General features: G+C 33.9%; 2 pseudogenes; one reads left to right on the forward strand and one right to left on the reverse strand.

Annotated features, from left to right (window-relative positions):
* Positions 1-3,332: 3,332 nt before the first annotated feature.
* LOC147827702 (U2 spliceosomal RNA) lies at positions 3,333-3,481 on the forward strand (annotated as a pseudogene).
* A 15,418-nt stretch (positions 3,482-18,899) lies between these two features.
* LOC147827703 (small nucleolar RNA SNORD36) lies at positions 18,900-18,977 on the reverse strand (annotated as a pseudogene).
* Positions 18,978-22,914: the final 3,937 nt, after the last annotated feature.

Below are 22,914 nucleotides of genomic sequence, written 5' to 3' on the forward strand. Positions count from 1 at the left end.
TTTTTCCATTCTATAGTATGTGACAATATGTTAGAACCTTAGAGATTTTATGTTAAATAATACAGACACTGAATGACAAATAGTGCATGATTTCATCTGTATCAGGTAGGTAAAAGAGTCAATATAGAATCAAAGAGCACAGCAGTGGTTCCCTGGGTCTGGTGGAAAGAAGATATATGGAGTTACTAATTTGTGGGCATAATGTATCAATTTTGGAAGATCTTTTCAAACTTTGAAAGTCTCCTATAGAACAGTGTCCCTTTATTTAATCACACTATTAAAAACTTAAAATTTGTGAAAAGGGGAAATCTCATGTTCAGTGTTCTTGCCACAATAAAATAAAATAAAAGTTTAAGTAATATATCCACCTTAAAAAATAGAAAAATTTCAATTTGTATTGCCATTGAAGTGAACTAATTTAAATTAAATATTCATTTGTTTGGTTTATCCCAAATATAGAAGTTTACTTTTAAATTAAATTTTTAGGATTACAATTTTATTTAAATCTAAGAATTTCAAAAACTACTTATAAGTATTTTGAAATAAAATAGAGGAGGATATAGTAATTATAAATTAGTATCAAATTATTTCTATTGGCATCATTGGTGATGTGTTTTATAGGCAAAATTTTTCACTGAACTATAGTTTATTTTTATTGTGAGGAGACAGAGACAGACAGGCAGAGACAGAGATAGAAAAAGAGAGACAGAGAGACAGAAAGAGCTATTTGGGGAGCTGGAGTCTAAGCAGCATTGCAATAACATAGTACCCAATAATTGAAGATTTTCATTTCTCACAAGAATAAATACATCTTAGTAGACTGAAAGATTGACAGAGAAAAGAAAGCAAAAAACACTGTGAGTTACATTAAAAAAACCCAGAATATTTTATGAGGTCATCTGACCAATGTGAAGGTATTGACTTTTATTTTACAGTAATTTCCTACATAGAATCACAGTATATGTATTTATGTAGTATTTATGTTATATGAGGCATACGTGGTAGTAGTTTTGATGGTATCCTTGTGTGGGTATGTGTTTGTGCCCCTGTGTATTTGTGTATGTGGAATGCTAAGAAAAGTGACAAATTTTCTGTACTTTTGATTGTGAAAAACAGTAAGCTGTATTTTGATCTTAGGTGACTATGATTTTGTTATTCTTACCAAAGAAAATAATTTACTGATTTTATGAATGTATGTTGCATAGTTTTCTGTCTGAGCAAATATTGCATGGTTTTTACACCGTAGGAATGTTAACAATGTCATTGAAAAGGACAGTCACTGTTTGTATAAGTCATTTTCCCATCACTGGGACAAAATATCTGACACTCTCAACTTAAATGGGGAGAGATTTATTTTGGCTCAGTTTCAGTGGATTCAGTCCATGTTTGTCTGTCTCCAAGGCAAAAATAACAAGGAAGAATGGCATGACAGAAGTATGCACTTCATGGTGACAAATAAACAGAGAAAGAAAGAACAGAGGAGGTGGGGATGAGAATACACCCTTCAAATCACATTCCCTGTGACCCATCTCTTTCAACTAGGCCACACCTCCAAACATGAGACTCTGGAGAGATCTTTTAGATTTAAAACATACATTCTTCCCCTGGCACCCAACAGACTCATCACCATCTAATTTTACAAAATGCTTTTAGTCCATCTCTATGAGTTGCCAAAATTTTAGTAGTTCTAGAATTGTTGAAAAGTCCAAGTGTAAAGTCTCCTCAGAGACTCAAGGAAAACTCTTAGCTATAAGTCACTGTAAAAAAGTCACTACAAAAATTCAACATTTCCAATATACAATGGCACAGGGTAAACATTCCCATTCCAAAAACTAAGAATGGGGCACAGACAAAAGTTGGCCAAAGGAAGACTGAAACTGAGCAGGGCAAACAACAAATTCTATAGCTGTATGTCCAGAATCCAGGGATGGTTGTGGTAATATGTGTGCTCCAAAGGGCTTGGTCTGCCCTACACGTATGACCTTACTGTCTGTATGGTCTTTCTCTTTGGCTAGTTTCTGTCACTGCTTGCAGTGTTTCTCAGCAGACATTTCACGATCCTGCTACTTCCAACTTCCTAGTCTCCACTGAATGTTTGGCTTCACTCTTATAGTCACACACTGTCTTCTCATGAGCTTCTGAAATTTTGGAGGAAGCCTTTATGACCCCTTAACACTTGCATTTTGCATTCCTGAAAAACCAACACTATGTGGTGGCACTCTGCTACTAGCTTGAGTAGTAGCTGGGCCCCCTTGGACAATGTCAGCAACAGCCTTTGAGTACTTGAATGGCTGAAATCAGGGACACACTTCCTGAGGCAGCCATAAATGTGCAGACATCCCAGGAACTCTCTTCTCAAATGAAGATCAGTTTTGCACCATTGAACCTGTGATGAGTAGGTCTTGCTGATTTCTGAGATATCCCCAGGGAATCTTTTATCTTGTCCCTGTACAGAGTACCTAGCTTCTGTGAAATTCTAATCTTTTTAGAGACCATGTTCTTCATTGTCCCAACTTTGCAGGCACTTCCTTTCTGGTGAAATTGCAAACTTCTCAAATTATTCAGATCTACCATTTGCTTATGATTTTTCCTGTAAATCTGGGTAAAAGTTGCCAGCAGTACCCACACTACTGCCTGAATATTGGGCTTTGTTTAAATGTCCTTCACCAGACCAATTTGTCTATTGCCCTTAATCTCAGGTTCCTGCAGAGTATCAGGACATGGACACAATGAAGACAAATTATCTGTCAGGGTGTAAATTCATGGCCTCTAGTCCAACTGTCTTGTTTCCAACTGAAACCTACTAAGCTTGACCTTTACTGTCTGCATTTCTACCAACATTCTGGTCTTCTGAGATTCAACTGAAGTCTTCCATCAATCTCTTAGTCTGTTTACAGCATTCTAAGACTTCTCTAGGGGGCCCATTTAAACCTTTCTAAATTCCTCCCTCAAACAAGTTCCAAAAGCTTCTGGTGAGGAACGATCATGACAATGACTCTAGTCTGGTTTAACAATTTTCTGTCTTAGTTACTTTCCCATCATTGGGGAAAAATGCCCAATTTAAAGGAAATAGGTTTCTTTCTAAAGGAAGGAGGTTTCATCAGGTTCAGTGTATGGGTGGCTGGCTCCAAAGAAGAAATGGTATGGCAGAATGGCATGGTGGAGGAAAGCTATCCACTGCATGGTGACCAGGAAGAAGAGAAAGAGGAGAGGAGCTAGGGAGTAGAAAGCACCTTTTCAAGCACACCTTCCATGACCAGGATCCAACCCTAATCATGAGACTTTTGGGAGACATTTTAGAATTGAACTGTAATACCTTATATTATCTTTCCATCACTTCTTGGCCTTTTGGCTAAGATCCAGTGTATTATCTTTCCATCAGTCTCTATAAGATTTTCATATTTTATCTAATTCTAATACCCAATAAATAAGGTAGATAATATTCACTCCATTTTCTGTCTGAGGAAATGAAGAATCAGAAAGATTAGACAATTTATCTAAGAATATATTTATTTAATATAGGCTCAGAAATTTGAATGCTGTTCCTTAGATATGATTCAGTGTTGCATGATTCTGATTATATGGACTTGTTGAAAGAACAATTTTTCATGTAAAAATATATACTATATATGAATACAAAGAGAATACAAAATGAAGAGAAAAGAAAATTTTAAAAAATTAAGTTTACCTCCAAACATCTTAAGAAAGAGAACTCAATAGAACATTGATAAATGAAATGAGATCAAATTGATAGTCAGACATCAGTGGTTTAATCTCAGTTCCAGTCACATCAGTCATTAAAAAACTGCCTCTGCCAACAGTGGAGTAGGGTTCCCTTTTCCCCACAGCCCAGCCAGCATTTGTTATTGGTTGATTTCATGATAGCAGCCATTCTTTCTGGGGTGAGGTGGAATCTCAGCATTGTTTTCATTTGCATCTCTTGAATGACCAGTGATATTAAATATTTTTTCATGTTTATTTGCTATTTCTACTTCTTTGTCTGAGAAATGTCCGTTCATTTCAGATGCTCATGTTTTTGGATTGGGTCTTTAAATTTGGGAGGTCTGATTCTTTTTTAAGTTCTTTATACATTCTAGATAGTAGGCTTTTGTCTAAGGAAAAGCAGGTGAAAATTTTCTCCAACATTGTGGGTTGTCTCTTCACTCTGTTGGTGGTTTCTCTTGTAATGTAGAAGCTTTTTAATAAGAAGCGAGCCCACTGGTTGATTCTTTTTGCTAGCTCATGGGCAACTGAGGTTTTTTTCATGAAATCTTTTCCTATACCAATGTCTTCAAGAGTTCTACTTAACCTCTCTTTCAACTGGTTTAGTGTTTCTATTTAATAATTAGCTCTTTGATCCATTTTTATTTTAGTTTAGTGTTTGGTGGGAGATATAGGTCTAATTTTAATCTTTGGCAAGTTGAAACCCAATTTTTCCAGCACCATTTATTAAAGAGGCTATCTTTCCTCCAGTGAGGGTGTTTGGCTCCTTTGTCAAAGATGAGGTGGCTGAGTATGTCTGGAGTTGTTTCTGTATCTTCTAATCTTTTCCACTGGTCCTAGGGTCTGTTCCTTTGCCAGTATTATGCTATTTTTATCACAGTAGCTTTGTAGAATAGTTTCAAGTTGGGGACTGTGATAGTCTCTATCTTGTCTTTGTTGCCTAGAATTACTATCGGTCTCTTGTTCCACATGAATTTTTTGATTGTTTTCTCAAGTTCTGTGAAGTATCCTGTTAGAATTTCAATTGGGATTGCATTGAGTCTATATAGTAGTTTTGGAAGTGTGGCCATTTTCCGTATATTGTTTCTACCTACCCAGGAGCAAGGGATGTTTTTCCATTTTCTGATATCCTCTTCAATATTTTTCTTCAGAGTGCTGTAGTTTTCAGAGTAGAGGTCTTTCATTTATTTTGTTAGGTTGATTGCTAAGTATTTCATTTTTTTTTGAATACTATTGTGAAGGGAGTTTTCCCCCAGTTCCTCTCTCCATGAGTCTGTTGTTCAACAATCACAGATTTCTTGATATCTTTATTTCACTTTATTTTAGTATTTAGTGTTCAGAAACATATTGACTACCTTAAAAGAAATATTTTGAAGATGATTTTTCAGTGTAGAAATTGTGATATTTCTTTCTATATCAGAAATACTTTTTTTAGAGTAATAAGCAATAACATCATGGAACATATTTCCATGCTCATCATGGACTCACCTTCCTTGAATTTCGCTTGGTTAGAATCCAAGATGTGGTTTGGTTTAGATCTGCTAAACATTATCTCTTGCCTTGCTTAGACCAGGAGATTGACCCAGGCATCTTAATTTCAACAACTTGCAAAGTTGAGGTACTATATAGAGTTGAGAGAAAGAGAATTAAATGTTGATATTAGAAACTCATCACAGAGGAGATGGCAGTTGATCTAGTCTTGAAGGAAGGTAGAGTAAAATTAAATAACCAGAGAATAATGGAAAGGCATTCGGATCATTGATAATATGGTGTAGGATTATTAGACATCAGCATAAAAACTTCTTATGATTTCTGAGGGATGGGTACATTTAAGTTTTGACAGAAAAGGCATGGAAACTATAATTGCAATTTAGAGAAATGATTATTATGAAACTTTTCAAACACATGTGGGACCTTCTGACTTTAAGATAATTCATATTAGAAGTATAGAGTACATTAAATTAAAGGACACAATGGCAAATTAAGTGCTTGACACCTGAGTAAATCTTAATGATAGATTTGGCTTATCCTGAATGATTTTAAACTAATAATTTAATATAGGGAAATTTCACCTAAGTACCGAAGTTTCTAATAATGTTGCACCTGTATTCCAATATGACAAGAGTTGACTAATATCAAGCTTCTGTTAAAAGTATGTATAGTTCTCAAGTGAGTCCAGGCTCAGTGGAATCCTGTTGTCTCCTTTAGTGATAGGTCAGTTGTCAGGTCTTATCTTCTGTCAAGCATGAATATTTTTTCTATTAGAAAAGAAATATTTCTTTTTACTCAATCAAAAATTAAGAGATGAAATAAATATCAAAAGAGCCAAGTGCTTCAAGAAAAATAGGAGTAAAAATAATTTTGGGAATTAGTTTTCTGTTGAATTTACAAGTGAGATACCACATTGTATTGAAAAATGGCAATAGTAAGAAGATATTAATAGGAAGATCCCACAAGGTGTTTGACTTTAGTTCATGCTTTCTGCTGCTGCTGGACATAATCCTCAGCACAAGTTATGAAAATGCTCTAAAAATTTAATCTCCCCAAACCAAGAATCTCAAATCCTAGCACAAACAACTGTTTGTTTATTTTTTCCTCTTTGAGCCTACTCCTCAAATAGAAGATACTGGTGTTGAATTTTTAGTCTATTCTAACTAGAGAAACCATAGAATATTGTGGAAAAGACTACCTGACAGTCACTCTTGCTATCCCTCTTTTTGTAACATCAACATCAAACATGAGAAATGTTGGTTTCTCTAAAGTATAATATAGTTAGAGTACTTAGAGTACAAGGAAATATATCAAAGAGAACTACACATTATTTTATAATCTAGAAAGTTTGGATAGTCTCAGGAAGTATAATAAATAATGAATGTGGTATTCAAATTCAAAAATCTTGAGCTTCAGCAGCAAATATATTTACGATAGTATCTCCAGAGGTAATGAAATGTAAAATCCAATCAAGATACGAAGGTGGGTGGGAGGTATTAAACTATGTCAATGGATGTAGATGAATCCAGGGACTCAGATATAGCCTGTTGATTTACAAATAGTAGTAGATTTAGAAAATTAACACTTCAAATTTGAGGAACAATATAATAGTTCTTAAATGGGGACAAAATATCAATCCCCAAAATATCTAAAATTGAGTATGGAAAAATACTCGACTATTAATACCATACTATTAATATGATTCAGTGAAGAATAGGAGCATATTTATTATTACTCTGCATTATATTGAAGAGAATTGGCCAACAGGAATCAGAATCAAACATATGTATCATTCTATTTAAAAATTTTTGAAATTAAAATTAAAATGCCTAGTTGTATAACCATTTTAGGCTTATGATTTTTTATTAAAAAGTCATTAGTTTTAAAATAATATTTAGAGAGCTCTAGTAGTATTTTAGCAACATAAAACTATAAAGTGAATTTAGTATTACTTGAGAAATCTGTCAGAAAACTGAAAATTATTAGAAAATGAGATGTTAAATCTTGAATCCCTTTTAAAGTATCTAACTTACCTTGTTCAAAGGAGCAGAAGTTATTGAAAAGTCCTTAAAATAAGTTGAGGAAGAGCTAGACATAAAATATGTATGGAGCTTAAAAAGCTTAAACATAAACTATACTTTTCAAAATATTAATTAGTTGAATATTTTTAAGGATCAAATAGACTCTCTATTCATTTCTGTAAATATAAAACACCTTTGAGGGTTAAAAAACATACACTAAAAATCCCACAAAATCCACTTCAATGTCAGGAATAAGGTGTTTAACCATCTTGAATAGAGTGTGAATTTGGATATCATGTTCCAGACTTATGGCTTTGGGTGTGTGCTCATGTTCCTGTATTCTTCATAACCTAATAATGTTAGACTCCTTTATCAATAAAAATTTGGCAAGAAATAGCACTGGTATGTGAAAACATGCCTCAAGAGGATCTTACTAGGATTCTATATGACTAAAATAGTAATCAAGTTTGATTTTATATTTGATGCTTATTTTACACCAAAACACTTAGAATCATTTACATTACTTGACCCTGATGAGCTTTTGGCAGTTGTTCAAGTCAATTCTATTGAGTAGCTTTTTGTTTTTTATGGATTTGTCATATATTAAACAAAGAAAAAGTAGGCAAGACTAACTCTGAAAAAATTATTCCACTTACATTTACTTGAAAACTTAGTCAACATAAGTTATTTTAAAATATTGGCAACAATTCAAATTTCTTTAATATCTCTGGGGTTTTTAGTGGCTTTGGGCTTCATCAGTGTCTACTTGTGCATTCTCAGTATGGTCCTTGTTATACTTTTTTGTGTAGTGGAGTTTTCAGTGACTGTTATCCATTTTTAATATTTTTACCTGTTTTTCTATTCTCTTACAATGAGTATAAGAGAAGAAAAAAGTTATATATATATATATATATATATATATATATATATATATATATATATATCACACTCCCTCTCTCATAGACTTCTTGGCTATGTAAAGTAAAACCATAAATTGTGTGTTAGGTATTCCATTTTCTAGGACTTTAATATTTTAAAATTTCAAAAGTATATCACAATTAAAAGAAGAAAGGAAATTTTCCATGCACAGTCTTGTGAAGTATCTCAACTCAGAAGGCTATCAACTAATTAACAGCATATAACTCCTGTGGTTTCATTTACCTACATTGACTTTTATTCAGTCATAAGTTGTTAGCTACATTCTTTTGCCATTAAACTTTTCCTTTTGAAGATATTGCTTTCAGTTACAAAATTTGAAAAGGGGAGCAAAGAAATCTTATCAAGCATCATGTCATAAAACATTGCAGCAGCTGGTGGTAGCCGTAAGGTGGTCAACTTTGTGTAATGTGGCTGTTGCCAAAAACTGAAAATGTAGTCCTGCTGAACTAAACTACAATTTGTATGTGAGCCCTGTGTAGCTCAAATCAATCATCGAGTACCCTTTGAGCTCTTGTGGACATTTAATATTCCAAAGCTTGAATCCCACATTCATTTACAGATGTGGAGAATCGCCACTCTCCAGTCCTGCACTCAATCCCAGCATGATACACAATATTGACCTGTCAGGAAAGGAGGCTGCTTCTCCTCATACTGTGAAATATCCTTAGGGACTTTCTTTATGAATTCAAAAAAGATTCAGCAGGGCTCTAGGCAAGAAATCATGCACATAATTTCAAAAGTGCATCACGATTTTTAAAAAAAATTTCAGGAGGTATCATCACCTTGGCATGTTTTCATGTGTCCTTTTAAAAAGTTACAAAAATAAAAAGGATAGCTTCAAAGAGTCTCCAGGCCACAAAACTCTTTTTCAAGGTTGATGGTTAGTCCTTTACCTTTTTACCTTAGCAGGGTGCTCTTGCCTTTTAAACATTCATTGATTTCACTTTTTTTTTTTTTTTGCCTATTCATAATGTGAAAGCTATTGAATGGCTGATATATGCACATTAGTTGTTCAGAATTTGGTAGGAACAATTCTAAGGCAAAACTAATAGCAGTTCATCTTTTCCATGTAATCAGATGGTCTTCAACACACTAGAACTTCAGTATTTGTTTTGTCTTGTTTATGTTAGAGTTAAACAGAAAAAAGAACTCCCAGGAAAATTTTGCTGCTAACTCAACAAAGCCTCAGGCAATCTCAGTCATATAGGGGCAATCGCATTCAGAGTTGTCCCTTCAGAGTTGTCCCTTGTGGGACCCTCCTGTACTGAGCAGCCATTGAACAGGCTGCTCTCGAAGGACTATAATTTACTCCACTCAGCAGTGCAGGCAGGCTCTAAAAAGACCACTAGTTAATGCTTGTATCTTGACAGCTTGGACAATAAGGTCTCCTACAAATAGGATCGAGGTGACACACTGCAGTATCTACCACACCCACATCATTAGAATCCAAGCTCTTATCAATTTTCTCCCCTTAATTTTAGTCAGAGAAATAACTTTCTGATTTCATATCCAAAATCTTGTTAAAAACCAAGAACAATGTAATTAATATAGTTTATCCTTCACTTACACAATAATATATTTCAAGTGTGGTTTACTAAGTACTTTATATTTTGAATTTTCTAGTCTTTTGTGGGCAATAAAATTTTAACAATTACATTTTTATTCAGTGAATGATTTCAAAATTACTAAAATAGCAAGAAAACGGAAGGAGCTGACTGTCGCTATGAAACTTGGTGAATTCAAAAGGTAATCCCTATGCCTTGGTTCCTGTGTTAGTTACTTTTCTCTCGTGCCTGAGACAAAGTACCTGACACCCAAGTTAAAGGGGGAAAGGTTTATTTGGCTTACAGTTCACAGTGGTTTCAGTCCATAATCAGCTGACTCCAAGGCAGGGTGGGAGAGGGGAAACAGTTCATGGTGACGGAAGACAAAAAAAGCAACAAGAGGCCTTAACAGCGTCTTTCTGCCCCTTTTTTCTTATTCAGACTGTCAGGATTAGGGTGGTGTGAAACCAATCACTCATGTGTAGTGGTTTAGTCATCACATGTTCTCAATCCCAGCATCACACACTCTAGATTCATCTATCTCCAAAGTAGCCCCACCCCATTCGCTTGAGGCTTTGGGGGGACATCTAAACCGGAGCCATAATAGTTCCATCAGAATAGTTAAATGACTGACAAGTGTGGAGCTAAAATAGGGACAAATAGAAATGGAACAGATGGCCTCATTGCTCTCTTCGTTATAACAAAACTAACTGAACTAAAAATAAGATAAATGATAGTAGTAACAAAATTTTCACTTAAGTAATTGAAATACTAGGCAGAACCTCATTATTAGAGATTTTCACCTTTTATTAGCTCAGATTATCAGTGAAGTATTTTATGCCTAAATCTCATTATGTAAGGGGGAGAGAATAGTTTTTAAAATCCCATATTTAATTCTGTGAAATGTGTTTGTTCAATGAGGCTCTAAAGGGATGAGTGACAGTCTGACAAGACTTCATTCATAATGGCAATTTATCAGTAAAGGGGTTTATTTTCAAGAGATGAATAGCTAGATACAGTTATAATTTTAATTTCCAAATACCTAAGGCAAAATAACATTGGTAGAAATAGTAAAATTTGGGCGACAAATGAGTTTGCGTGAGAGCCAGAGGATATGGGAGCAGATCAAAGCTGGGTTGTACTCTACTTATTGTTTAAAGTGGTGTGGCACCCTGAAGGAAGTTATAGAAATGGGCGAGGAAAGGGCTCAGGAGGAAAAGCTCAGGAGGAAGGGCCTGGGCTTGCTTGAGCAGAGCTGTCTGTTTTCGCTGGGTTAGGCTCTCCTGGGTTGGTATACGCATCTGGCAAGTTGCCAAAGAGGGAGCTGAGGAGAGTGGGTGACCACACTAGTGAGCAGGCAATGTGATGCAGTGAGAAAATTTGTATAATCCAGAATTGAAAGAGTTGTCCAGAGTCCTAATTCAACACTACTGATTTGAAATTGAGTAAATCTCTCTGAACCTCAATTTCCTTCTTATTAAAAGTAAGAATAAACTTAATAATGTAAAACCTAATAATCTTCCCTTTAAAAATGATTTGGATAAAACATGATAGATGTGAAGGAATCTGTCAATTTAGAAATGCTGTTTACCTAATTATTATTATTGTTATTATTAGTAGTAATAGTAGTATTTATGGGTAGTTGTTCAATATTCTAGAAAGAAAGAAATTATTCATTCCCTCAAAAATAGCTTTGTATAAGGCACTAAATTAGAGAAGAAAATAAATAAGACATTTTCTTCTCTCTCAAGGATTATCCATCCTGCCCCCCCCCAAAATAGTAACAACAGATGAGATACTTTAAGGAGATGGAAAAGCAAGCAAATGTTACTTATAAATGGATAGGTGGATGGGTGGATGGATGCACAGAGGAGGATCATGTACTACAAATTCCAATTTCCAAGAAAGCATTCTGGAAGCAATAAGTTTAGAGCATGAATTATTTATCTGGAGGAGAAGAAAAAGCTATGGAAAATAGAAAATTTCAAGCTCAGGGGATGTCAAGAGCACATAAAATGCCTGAGAAGAACTGGCATGAAATGGGGCTGTGACAGTGAGATGTTGGTCAGATGTCCTGTGTCAAGCTAAGTTTCCTGAATTATGATGACAGGGTAAAAGTTATATGAGAAGTATGGTGACCAAAAAGAAAAAATTAATTGCCTCTGGCAGTGGTGTGAAAGTACAAATCTTAAAGAAAGAAACAAAGGCCAGTCTGGAGTCTACAGCAGAAGATAGGGCATGAGACACTGGGGCTTTGAATTAAAAATTAATTTGAGGATGGGGATTTAGCTCAGTGGTGCCTTGCCTACTTCACAAATGTAAGATCCTGAGTTCAATCTCCAGTACCAGGAAAAAGAAATTAATTTGGATTGGAAATTTCAGTGACTGATTGAAAGGTAAAAACCAAAAGAAAGAGAGGAAAGAAAGATATCTCTATTTTCTCCCCTTAAATTCCTTTTTTTCCCCCCATTAACTTTATTGGTACATTTTAGGTATAAAATACAGTTACATTCATCATTGGGATCTTGTATCATTACATGAGTCTCTTGGTTCTTATTTTTTTCCCCCTTCCCTTGCCCTCCCTTCACCCACTCCACTCTTCCCTATTTGCAAAGACCTTGTTTCCATTTTTTTTTCTCTTCTCATATTTTTTTCTTTCCCATTTTTCCCTTCCGCTACCCCTCCCAATTCCCCTACTCTTTTAGACCTTTTCTTCCTGTTACACAATATCAGTTATACATTTTTAAAATTATAATATTAAGATGGAGGAGACAGTACCACAGATTTTACAGAATCTAAAAGGATATAGAAAGCCCATTTCAAAAATCTGTTTTGAAATAAATTTGACAACTTCTAAGAAGTAACTTAGAAGACAAATTAATGAAACTCATTTTGGAGAAGATATAAAATTTTAATAGCACCTATTAAAGAAAGAATATTCCTAACTTGAAAACCTACCTATATGACAACAGCAGGCTCATAAACATTTTAACTGATAAATTATATCAAACAATTAAAGCAGAAAAAAGAAGGAACACTTCTCCCCTCATTTTAGGAACTCAACATTGTGCTAGTCCTAAAATTGGATAAAGATAATAGAAGAAAAAAGTATGAACATAGATAGAAATTTGTTTAACAAAACAATTAGAAGTCAGATCTGGCAGGATGTAGAAGGTGGTTTTGTTATAGGGATGGCAGTGTTGGTTCAGCATTGGAAGATACACCCGCAAAAGTCATCATTTTAACAGAGGAAGGGAAAAAGCCATATGATCCTGTCACTAGTTGGAGAAAAAGTATTGGACCAAATTCTACAGCTGTTCATGGTAAAAGCTATTAGGGGCCTAGAAGTAGAACAGAACCTTCTCAACAGGTTAAAGACATGTACTCCATACTTCCAGAGAGAATGCCTTGTATGAATGGAGAAGATACAATGCTTTCTCTTTAATGTGGGGAACAAGGGCAGATATGCTTACTCTTTATCTATCCATTGAACTTTGAAACCTAGTCCCCACCAAAATAATCTGGCCATAAAATGACACAAGTAGGATAGGATTGGCATGGCAGAAGCAAAATCTTTATATGTAGATGAAATGATCATCCACAGAGAAAATACTAAGAAATTTCTAGGAGCCCCTAGAACTTGTACTTGAATTTAGCAGGATTAGAAAACACAAGGTATATATAAAAATTCAGGTCTGTGTATACTTGCTATAAATGAAGAATTGGATATTGAAATTTCAAAGTTATGTAGGAGTACAATGGACCCAGAAAAGCCAAAAACAAAAACAGTGTTAGCAGAAGTTTAGCACCCAATTTTAAGACTTCTTCTAAAGCTACAGTAATCAAGGCAGTGTTGGTGTAAGGAAAGACATATAGATCATTGGAATAAAACAGAGAATCTAGAAATAGAACCACACATATATGGTCCACTGAGTTTTGAAAGATTATTTAACATTAGCATTTTATAGAATATAAACTCAATTCAAGAGCCAAGGAAGAGATAGTGTCTTCAGCAAATGGCACTAGGACACCTGGTATCTGTATATAAAAAATTAACCTCAACCCTTTTTTTCCATACATGAAAATAACATGAAGGGATCTATGAACCTAAATAAGAAAGCTTAAAAGTATAAAAGTTTAAGAAGAAATTATAAGGGGAAATATTTATGAATTCAGGGTAGGCAAGAACTTCCTAGCATACAAAAAACATGATGTATGAAAGAAAAAAATTTATAAATGAGATTCGGTCAAAATTTAGAACTTTAAATGACATCATTAAAATGAAAAGTAGTCCTTAAACAGACCATATTTACAATGCATATAACCTATGACCAGAATATATAAAGAATTCTTAGAGCTCATTAATAGACAACCCAATTAAAAATGTAGACATAAGATGATAAATAGCCAGTATACTACAAGGAATGGTGTGCAACTCTAGAATCAGAAAAACACTAATCAGTACAATAATAAGATTGAATTATACACTCATTAGGGAGATGAAGTCAAAAGTTTTAAAAGCCTTGTCATGACTTTTTCTTTTTGTTGGATTCTCCCCCTTTGCCTTTAATTTGTCACACCCAATGGATTCCTTCTGCTGGGTTTCCTGGGGTTGTGATCCTCATTGTCTTTTCCTAGGGTATTGTCTAAAATTTTTTGGCTTGCCAGTTTGGTATTCATGAAGTTCCTGAGGTGCTCTTTGTCATGAAAGTATCTTATTTCTCCATCAATTTTGAAAGATAGTTTTGCAGGGTACATCTATCTGGGTTGGAAGCTGTTTTCCTTTAGGGCTTGAAATACATCACTCCAAGGTCTTCTTGCCTTGAGGGTTTGCATTGAGAAGTCTGCTGTGATTCTGATGGGCTTTCCTTTGTAGGTGATTTGTTTCTTTTCTCTCATTGCTTGTAGAATTTTATTCTTCTGTTGGATTTCTGGAATCCCAACTATTATATGCCTATGTGTAGATTTTTTTTGATTAAGGCTAGCTGGAGTCCTCTATGCCTCGCTTATCTGTATGTCAAATTCCTTTCCCCTTCTTGGAAAGTTTTCTGCCATCACTTCTGTGAAGAGTTTTTTAATATCATCTGCACTCTCTCCTGTTTCTTCATTGACTCCAGTCAGTCTTATGTTATTCTTCTTTGCATCGTCTAGCAGCTGCTGGATTGATTTCTCATGTTCCCTTACATTTTTAAAGCAATTTTTCTTTTCCTGGTCTCTAATTGCAATCTTTTCTTCTATGTCTGAAATTCTATCCTCACATTGGTTCATTCTGTTGCGCAGACTTTCGATGGAGTTTTTAATCTCTTGGAAATCTGTTTGTATCTGTTTTATGGATTCCATTTGTTTCCTATGTTGGGATTCCATCATATTCCTCAGATCCTCTATTTTTTTATCTGTGTCCTCTCTAGATTTATTAATCATGTCTTGCACCATGAGCAAAATCTTTGCTGTTATCTGAGTAATTATTTCTGATTTCATTTTTCCCAGATCCTCTTTTGTTGCCAGTTCAGAGAGTCCAGGTGGTTGAGTATCAGAGTTTTCCATCTCCTTTCCTTTTGTAGTTGCTGTAGGTGATCCAGAAGTCTGTTTTTGAGGCTTGTTTATGTGTCTTCTCATTTCCACGTGGTGGTGGTGGGGGTGCTTCTGGCACCCATGCCTCTGCCCTAGGAGCTTGGGATGGCAGCGGGGGAGGCTTCCTTCCAGGTGCTGTGATGGGCTCAGCTTCTCTTCCCTAGGAGCCTGGGATGGAGGCAGGGAGCTTCCTTCTGGGTGCTGGGACCTGCTGAGCTTCACTGCCCCCCCCTTAAATTCTTTTATTGGTACATTTTAGGTAAATGATACACTTACTTTTATCATTGGGTGTTTGTACCTGTACATGATGTATCTTGGCTCTTTTTTTCCCCCCATTTCCTGTGTGCCCTTTACCCCCTCCACCCTTCCCTATTTACATAGACTTTGTTTCCATTTGTTTTCTTTTCTCTTAATAGATGATTGTGTCAGTTGCTGAGATGAAAAGGAATGAAGAAAAGGTTTAAGGGAGAAGATAATTTTTTTGATATTTGGAATTAAACTGTGTGAGATTTACACAAATACATACCACAGCATATTATACATATGACATGTGAGTCTAAAGCTCAGTGGATAGAAATTTTATGAAAGGATTTTGGGTTAGATATGTAGAGCTGGGAGACATTAGCTGACAGAAAGTTAATCTAGAAGGAAAGATAGATTAATTGGTTGAAGTGAAGATTTCTACTAATTTTACACCTATAATGTCTAGAACACAGGTAGTATTCAGTGAATATATGTTGAGCAAATAAGAGAAAATCTCAAATTGGAAAAATAGTTGTGCAGGATCAGAAAAACACCCTAAGGATGAGCAGGAGAGAAGTGGGTGTGAAGTAGAAGAATATCAGTATTTAAGAGGTAAACAAAGAACCCTTAGAGGCTAAAAAGTAGAAATATATAGAAATGTAAAGCTGAAAAAAAGCTAATATGCAAAGAAAGAAAGAATAAAATTAAGGAAAGAAAATTGCTACTTCTAATCTACTACTGTCCCATTTCACACTTCTGTGATGGAGATATCATTTGGGTGCCATAGCAGAGGTGGAGCTAGATGGTTGCCATGGTTTCGATATGATTCAAATGTGTGTTGGAAAAGCCATGTACTAAAAGCTTTGTCTCAAATGTGGGCAGTATTGAGAGGTGGTGGATATGTTTAAGAGCAAGGTAACTAGGTCATGGGAGTACTGCCCTCAGAAAGAGGTAATGCTGGTCCCCTCGGAGTGGAGTGGTTCTCCTGAGAATGGGTTATTATAAAGCAAGTCTGGCTGTCTCAGATTTCTATCCTGCTTCCTAGATTGTGATGTATCCCTCCTACGTGCACATCCAACATGCCATTTGGCATGTTGTTGTAGCAAGGAGACCCTTACCAGAGACAAGTAGATTCTAGAACCATGTGTTTGAACCTCCCAAACTGTCAGTTAAATAAACCTCTTTTCTTTATACATTATCCAGTGTTTTTTTTATTATATCTGCACAAAGCAGACTGATACAAAGAGATTAATTATCTCTCTTCTGAAGTTGACTTATGCATATTAAATGTCACAATGACTATCACTGGGAACCTTTGCCATTGTGTGCAGAAAATCTTTAAGAAAATAAAAGGAATACATTGAAAGAACCAGAAGCTCTCTACCTGGTATAAAGCCTCATATTTAGTAGTACCTGAAATCACCTACAATCTTGGCATAAAAAGTTACTTTTTTTATATGAACTAATTTTGAGGTGTGTTTCCATCACTCAGGATGTAAATCCAAGTAAACATATTCACGAAAACTGAATTCTTGGTATGTTTTGTCCCCAAACTATGTGATTACTCAAATCAGACACCTCAGTATCATTCCTCTCCTTATTTTTTTTTTTGTTTTGCATCTTTTTAATTCTACCACCAAAATATGTTTCAAGTCATTTCACTGTATATTCACAGATTTACCTGAAATTCAGTCTAAATTGTTACCTACCTTCAAGATAACACAATAATGTCTTAATAGTCTTCCTAGTTTCCATATTTTTCTTTCTAATATTTTCTAATGTTCTAAGCAGCTTGTCCAATTCTTTAAAACTTAAGTTAGTGTTCTCCTCTCCCTGTGAGAATATCTTTAATAGCTTCTTCTTGTGCTTATCCTGTTCTATTTTTTCTTTATGATTTGGTTCCTGCCAATTTTACCAGCCTTATCCTGTTCATCACTCACTTTAAAATCCATTCCTAATTTAGATGCTTTCTGTTTTTTCCCTTCTATTATGTGTTCTTTCTTTCACGAAGGAATTCTCATATGTTAAGACTTAGCTTTGTAAAAAATTATTAGTACATGCTTTCAGTACATATGATTGCATTCATTTTGGACACCTTAATTCTTTTTTTAATGTCATTATAATCCAAAATAGCTTCTACCTTCTTATCCTCTTAAATACTTCACTCTTCTTTTAGTTGATTTACTATGACTTGTAATTATGTTGTTATTACTAGATATTACATTTTGTTTTTTTATATTCTTTTCTATTTTTGCTTTACTTTTTTCTATTATATATTTTCTCCACAGAATTATAATCATACAGGAAAAAACCATATCCCCTGCATTTACTTCTGTATATCTGGTGTTTTGAAACTATAAATAAAAATAAAAATAAATATATTTGGTTGATTAATGGGATTAATTCATTTTTATTTGTACACATTGCTTATAGATGTGCAGAAAAATAAAGGCAGTCTATTTTTAAATATGCCATTTAACCACCCAATCAAAATGTCTATGCTCCATTTTGTATGTTCATGAGTTGTGAACATTTTACAAACTTTCTATTATTTTAAGTTACTTCTGTAATGGATTCATAGTTTCATACTTTTGTATTAACTACTAAGCAATTGCAAAAAAAAAAAAGAATGACAAAAAGCAAATGAATTTTTTTCCTTTTGGAAGTATGTAAGCTTAAAAATCTCTACATGAGACTTGTTCCACAGTTTCAATTGTGCATTATTGTTATTTCATTCTATCTAAGAAAAGTACAGTGTTACCTTGGTTCAGGAGTGCTTCTGTTTGCAAACCACTGCAATTGATTTGACTTGAAATTTCCATTAACTACAGTAGAATTTGAAATGCAAGCCCAATAACAATAACAAAAATAAAACAAAGCTATTTTTAAAATAAAGGTATTTTTCCTAAGGCATGAAAATTGTTTTTGTCTGACTTACAATATTCTTAATAATTCATCTATGCCTCTTAATTGACACCTTTTTGGACTTCAAATATTATGTTGTGTTAGAGAAATAAAAACAGTGAATAAGATATAAAAATTGGATTTATTTATTTATTTGTCTATTGAAACTTGCTTACACAATTATGGAGACTGAGAAGTTCCAGGATCTGCTGTCTGCAAAATGGAGACCTAGGAGAACTAGTTGTGTAAGGCAGTCTGTGTCGGAAGCTCAGAACCACGAAACCCATAATGCAAATCCTACTATGTACAAAGGCATAAGAAGAGATGAGATGTCCTAGCTAAGCAGTGTTGCAGGAAGAAAACAAGTGAATTATTCCTTCTTTTATTTTGCTTTTTGTCCTTTTCAGACTCTTAGTGGATTGGATGGTGAGGAACCACATTGAGGTACTTTTTTGAGTACACCCTTGCTTCAGAAACAATGCTTAATCTAGGGACTTCAAGGCCCACTTAAGTTATTAAAATTAATCATCATCATATGCATACCAAAACTCTCATACTCTTAGAAGACATAAATTATGAGCTAACATAGCTTCACAAATTTTAAAGTTCTTCATTACTTTACTCTGGCCCCCTCTTTTCACTAAGGTACCTTTCCATGTATACACTATAACTTATCCCTCCTAATAACTCCAATGATTCTTATTCTTTAATGGACATCTATTCTGCATTAAGCAATTACAATAGGTATTTAGAGCATAAAACAAATTAGTAGTGTTTGTGTTTAATTAATATATGATATGTTATAGAGATTGCAAAACAGAGAAAGGTGAACCATAAAAATGTTAATTTGTGAAATACAAATTAATGGAATAAAGGTAGGTTGCCATAGCCAATGAGATATACATTCATAAAAACAGCTAAGATTGGATAAGTCAGGGAACATGGAAGATGAATGGTACTCTGTGAGGGAAGAACATTTGGAAGGCTCTGAAGGAGATTGACCCTGGAACATACATGCAAAGCAAGACTTCTGACCATAACAGTAAAGATGTGTTCCCCTGCTCTAAAGCAAAATTTAAAAAGTGTCCTTGCTTCAGGTGGGAAAACACCATTGTAATGAATAAATGATAGTAGTCATAGATTTTCTGTTTGAGTAAAGGAGGGATGAATTACTCAATAAGTGGCCTGTCTATAGAAAAGGTCTGGTTTCTTATCACATATCCTCCATATAGAGATGCAAGCATTTGCATAGAAATGAACTGATTTGAGAAAGGGCAGAAAAGGGGAAGCAACGGAGAGAGTTGATGGAGCCAGTAAGAAAGTGCAGAGGAAAATATCCTTACAGATATGTTTCATAAGACTCTGTTCCACTTACGGTGTGTAGTACCTTTGGTAATTTAAGTCACATGACCACCTCGCATCGATGTCATTTTAGATACGGAGGAGAAAATATGATTTAAAAAAAGAAGTAATGACTATTTTGTATCGATAAATCATTCATCATCTGAAGTTTTAATAGAAAAGTTATATGCTTTAGCATTTGAAAATAAGTGGACTATGCCTACGAATATTTTAGGTAGCTTACAGCGGATCCTAAAAATGGTAATTTCTTTTATGTGGAATTTGAGTGGCTTTTGTGTATGTCTCATTTCTTATGTTTTTAATTTTGGAATTTCCAATAAAAATATCTTAAAGGGCAATTTTTTTTTATTCAGCATATCTATTTGAAAGTAATGTTGTGTGGCTTTAGGAAATTACATTTTACATGACAAATTATCCTAGGCCTCTCTTCCCTCCTGCTATTTATCCCTAAATATGTATATAAGTTTGTTATTATACAGCCAAGAAAATATTAACTGAGTTTTAATGAATGTTTGAAAAAAATACTTGAATAAAGTAGGAATGCTGGAATAAAAAAATTAAATATTTTCTTACTGAAAAGTCCTTTTATTTTATAAAAATATGTTAACATTTATGGTAAATCTTTAGAAAGTAGTCACTTGTATCAAAATACTTTTCAAATTGCTAGGCTTCAGGACTATTTTGAGAAACCTCTTAAAGAGTTAATATTTTTCAGAATATAGTCTTAAATCTGTTACATTAAGAAAAAAAGCTACCTATAAAATAACATTTTAAAAATACCAATTAAGCAGGTAAGATCTACTTTAAGAAATACAGAGATACAAACATCTCATCTAGAAATATTTATTAAAAAGTGTAGTAAGAGCTTTTCCTCTTACAAGCCCTTAAATATTTTTGAAGTGCTTTAAGGTGGGTACTATATAACAATGACTGGGAATCAGGCTCTAGAATCAGATACACTTCAACTACAACTGCATCATTAAATAGAGTTTGAAATTAGACAAATTACTTTGCTTTCCAAGTCTTCATTAGCATATGTCTAAATGGCAATTTCTTCTAAAAAATATAAATATTAAATGAAAAAAGAATGTCACAGAATTGTACGCAGTGAGGAAAAACTATATGCTACTATTTTTATATTGAATTTTATTTATGTTTAAAGAAGTAAACATTTTTAATTTAATCATTAACTTTTAGAAAGTGTCAAGTAAAAAAAAGTGAATCTGAAAGGAGATTACAATAACTGTCTGAAATTACGCTGAAAATCCTGTGTAACATAGTTTACTACATTGTGAAATTTAGGAAGCATCTGATTCATGGGGTGAAGGTGAGTAATTTACAGAAGTAAATATAAAAAATGAAACCTTATAATGAAAATGATTTACCTGCTGGGCAATCTCAAAACAGAAATTTTGTGCAATGGCACTAAAATAAATTCCAGTATCCAAAATCCACCAATAGAAACCTATCATTCTATTTATATAAAGGAATTTCTAATTTCTTACCCTGTCTTACTAGTAACACTGTTTTGTGATTCATAACAAGGATATCACACATTTAGCTTGCCAGTAAGAATACAAAAACTACTTTATTAAAGTGTAAAAGGTCTCAATGTAAATACATGCATGTGTATATCTGTTCTGAACTTAGATGTGTATATATGTGCATATAATACATATAATATTGGTTATTATATTATAAATAATTATAATTTTACACTAGATATGTGTTTTCTAAATTTAGAAGTATATGAGTATCTATGTATATTAAATATTATAATTGCATCTTAGAATAGTATCAAATAAAATATATACCTATGTTATATAAACTAAATGAAATCCTTTATACATATTTTATTTTTAATTTCTCATGAGAAACTTGGAAGAGGTAAAGACCAGAGATATATGCATATTATCTTAGCAAATGCAATATTTAGTGACAGAAAAGAAAGCAAGACAAATTTAAATGGCAGAAACTACACAGCAAGACCACAACACTACTTGTTCTACATCCTAAACAATGCTTAGGGTATTATTTTTTCTTACAGGCAATGGCATCCATTCTAGTATTCTAGTATTTTAGTATTCTGACTTTTTTTTGATGTTTTCAACCACATAGCTGATTCTCTGTGATTCACAAATAACCTTATGAGAAGGAAGCTGTGATTGGTGGCTTCTTACAGCAGAACCATTTGGTTAGACTTCTCAAAATTGACTGTCAATACGTTGCCCACAATTTTATTAAATATCTAATTTGTGCCAATTATTCTCTCATAATCAGGTTTTTCAATGGGGTGCAAATTAGCCATGAACAATCTAGTAATTCAAACAGGCAGCTAATGCATAGTGCAAGATGAGTCTAAGAGGAACCTGCAAATTACTAGGCACTCAATGTACCTGCAATTTGTGGTCAGTGTTGAATGTTTTGATTGTTTATAATAATTACACCAACATAAGACAAGTACGCCCATTGCCTTAGATAATAAAAATATGTAAAGACAAAACCTATACATAATGTTAAACTTAAAACTATTAATGTAACCGGTAAAGAATTACAGCCATCATTCATTTATTGGATTATTTGCTTGAATCTTTTCAAAAGAAACGAGGCGTTTTATTCATTTCTTAAAGCACACTTCCTACTGTTTTCCCTCACTTCAGGAAAATAGCAATATGAGAAATATGTCACTTGATTTCCATTTGATTTAGAGATCTTATATATTTTTTCACCAAAATGAAAACTATTAACTAAAATAAGTCACAAGATCCACCTCCTGGAGAGATTTAATGCATAGCCTTGCCTTCTGACCTCTACTTCCACTTCACCACATACGTTTATTTTTATGGGGAATTCTCTATCTCATTTACTGATGTCTCTGAATTTTTTCCTTTCTCTCTCAATTTTATTATTAATCCTTTTCTTTTCTCTGCACATTACTTTTCTCTCCATGTGACATGGGCCAAATAACCTACTGCTATAGTTTGAATGATTCATGTTGAAATTTAATCAACACAGTAACTATTAAGTGATGGGATCTCTATAGCACAATATTAAGAGGTGATTAGACCATGTAAGCTTTGTTCTCATGAAATTATTTACCTTTTTAAAAGGGTTTG

The sequence above is a fragment of the Heterocephalus glaber genome, unplaced genomic scaffold (assembly GCF_053883595.1).
Source record: "Heterocephalus glaber isolate CG9 unplaced genomic scaffold, H.glaber_assembly_v1.0 deba00001442, whole genome shotgun sequence".
NCBI classification, from domain to species: domain Eukaryota; kingdom Metazoa; phylum Chordata; class Mammalia; order Rodentia; family Bathyergidae; genus Heterocephalus; species Heterocephalus glaber.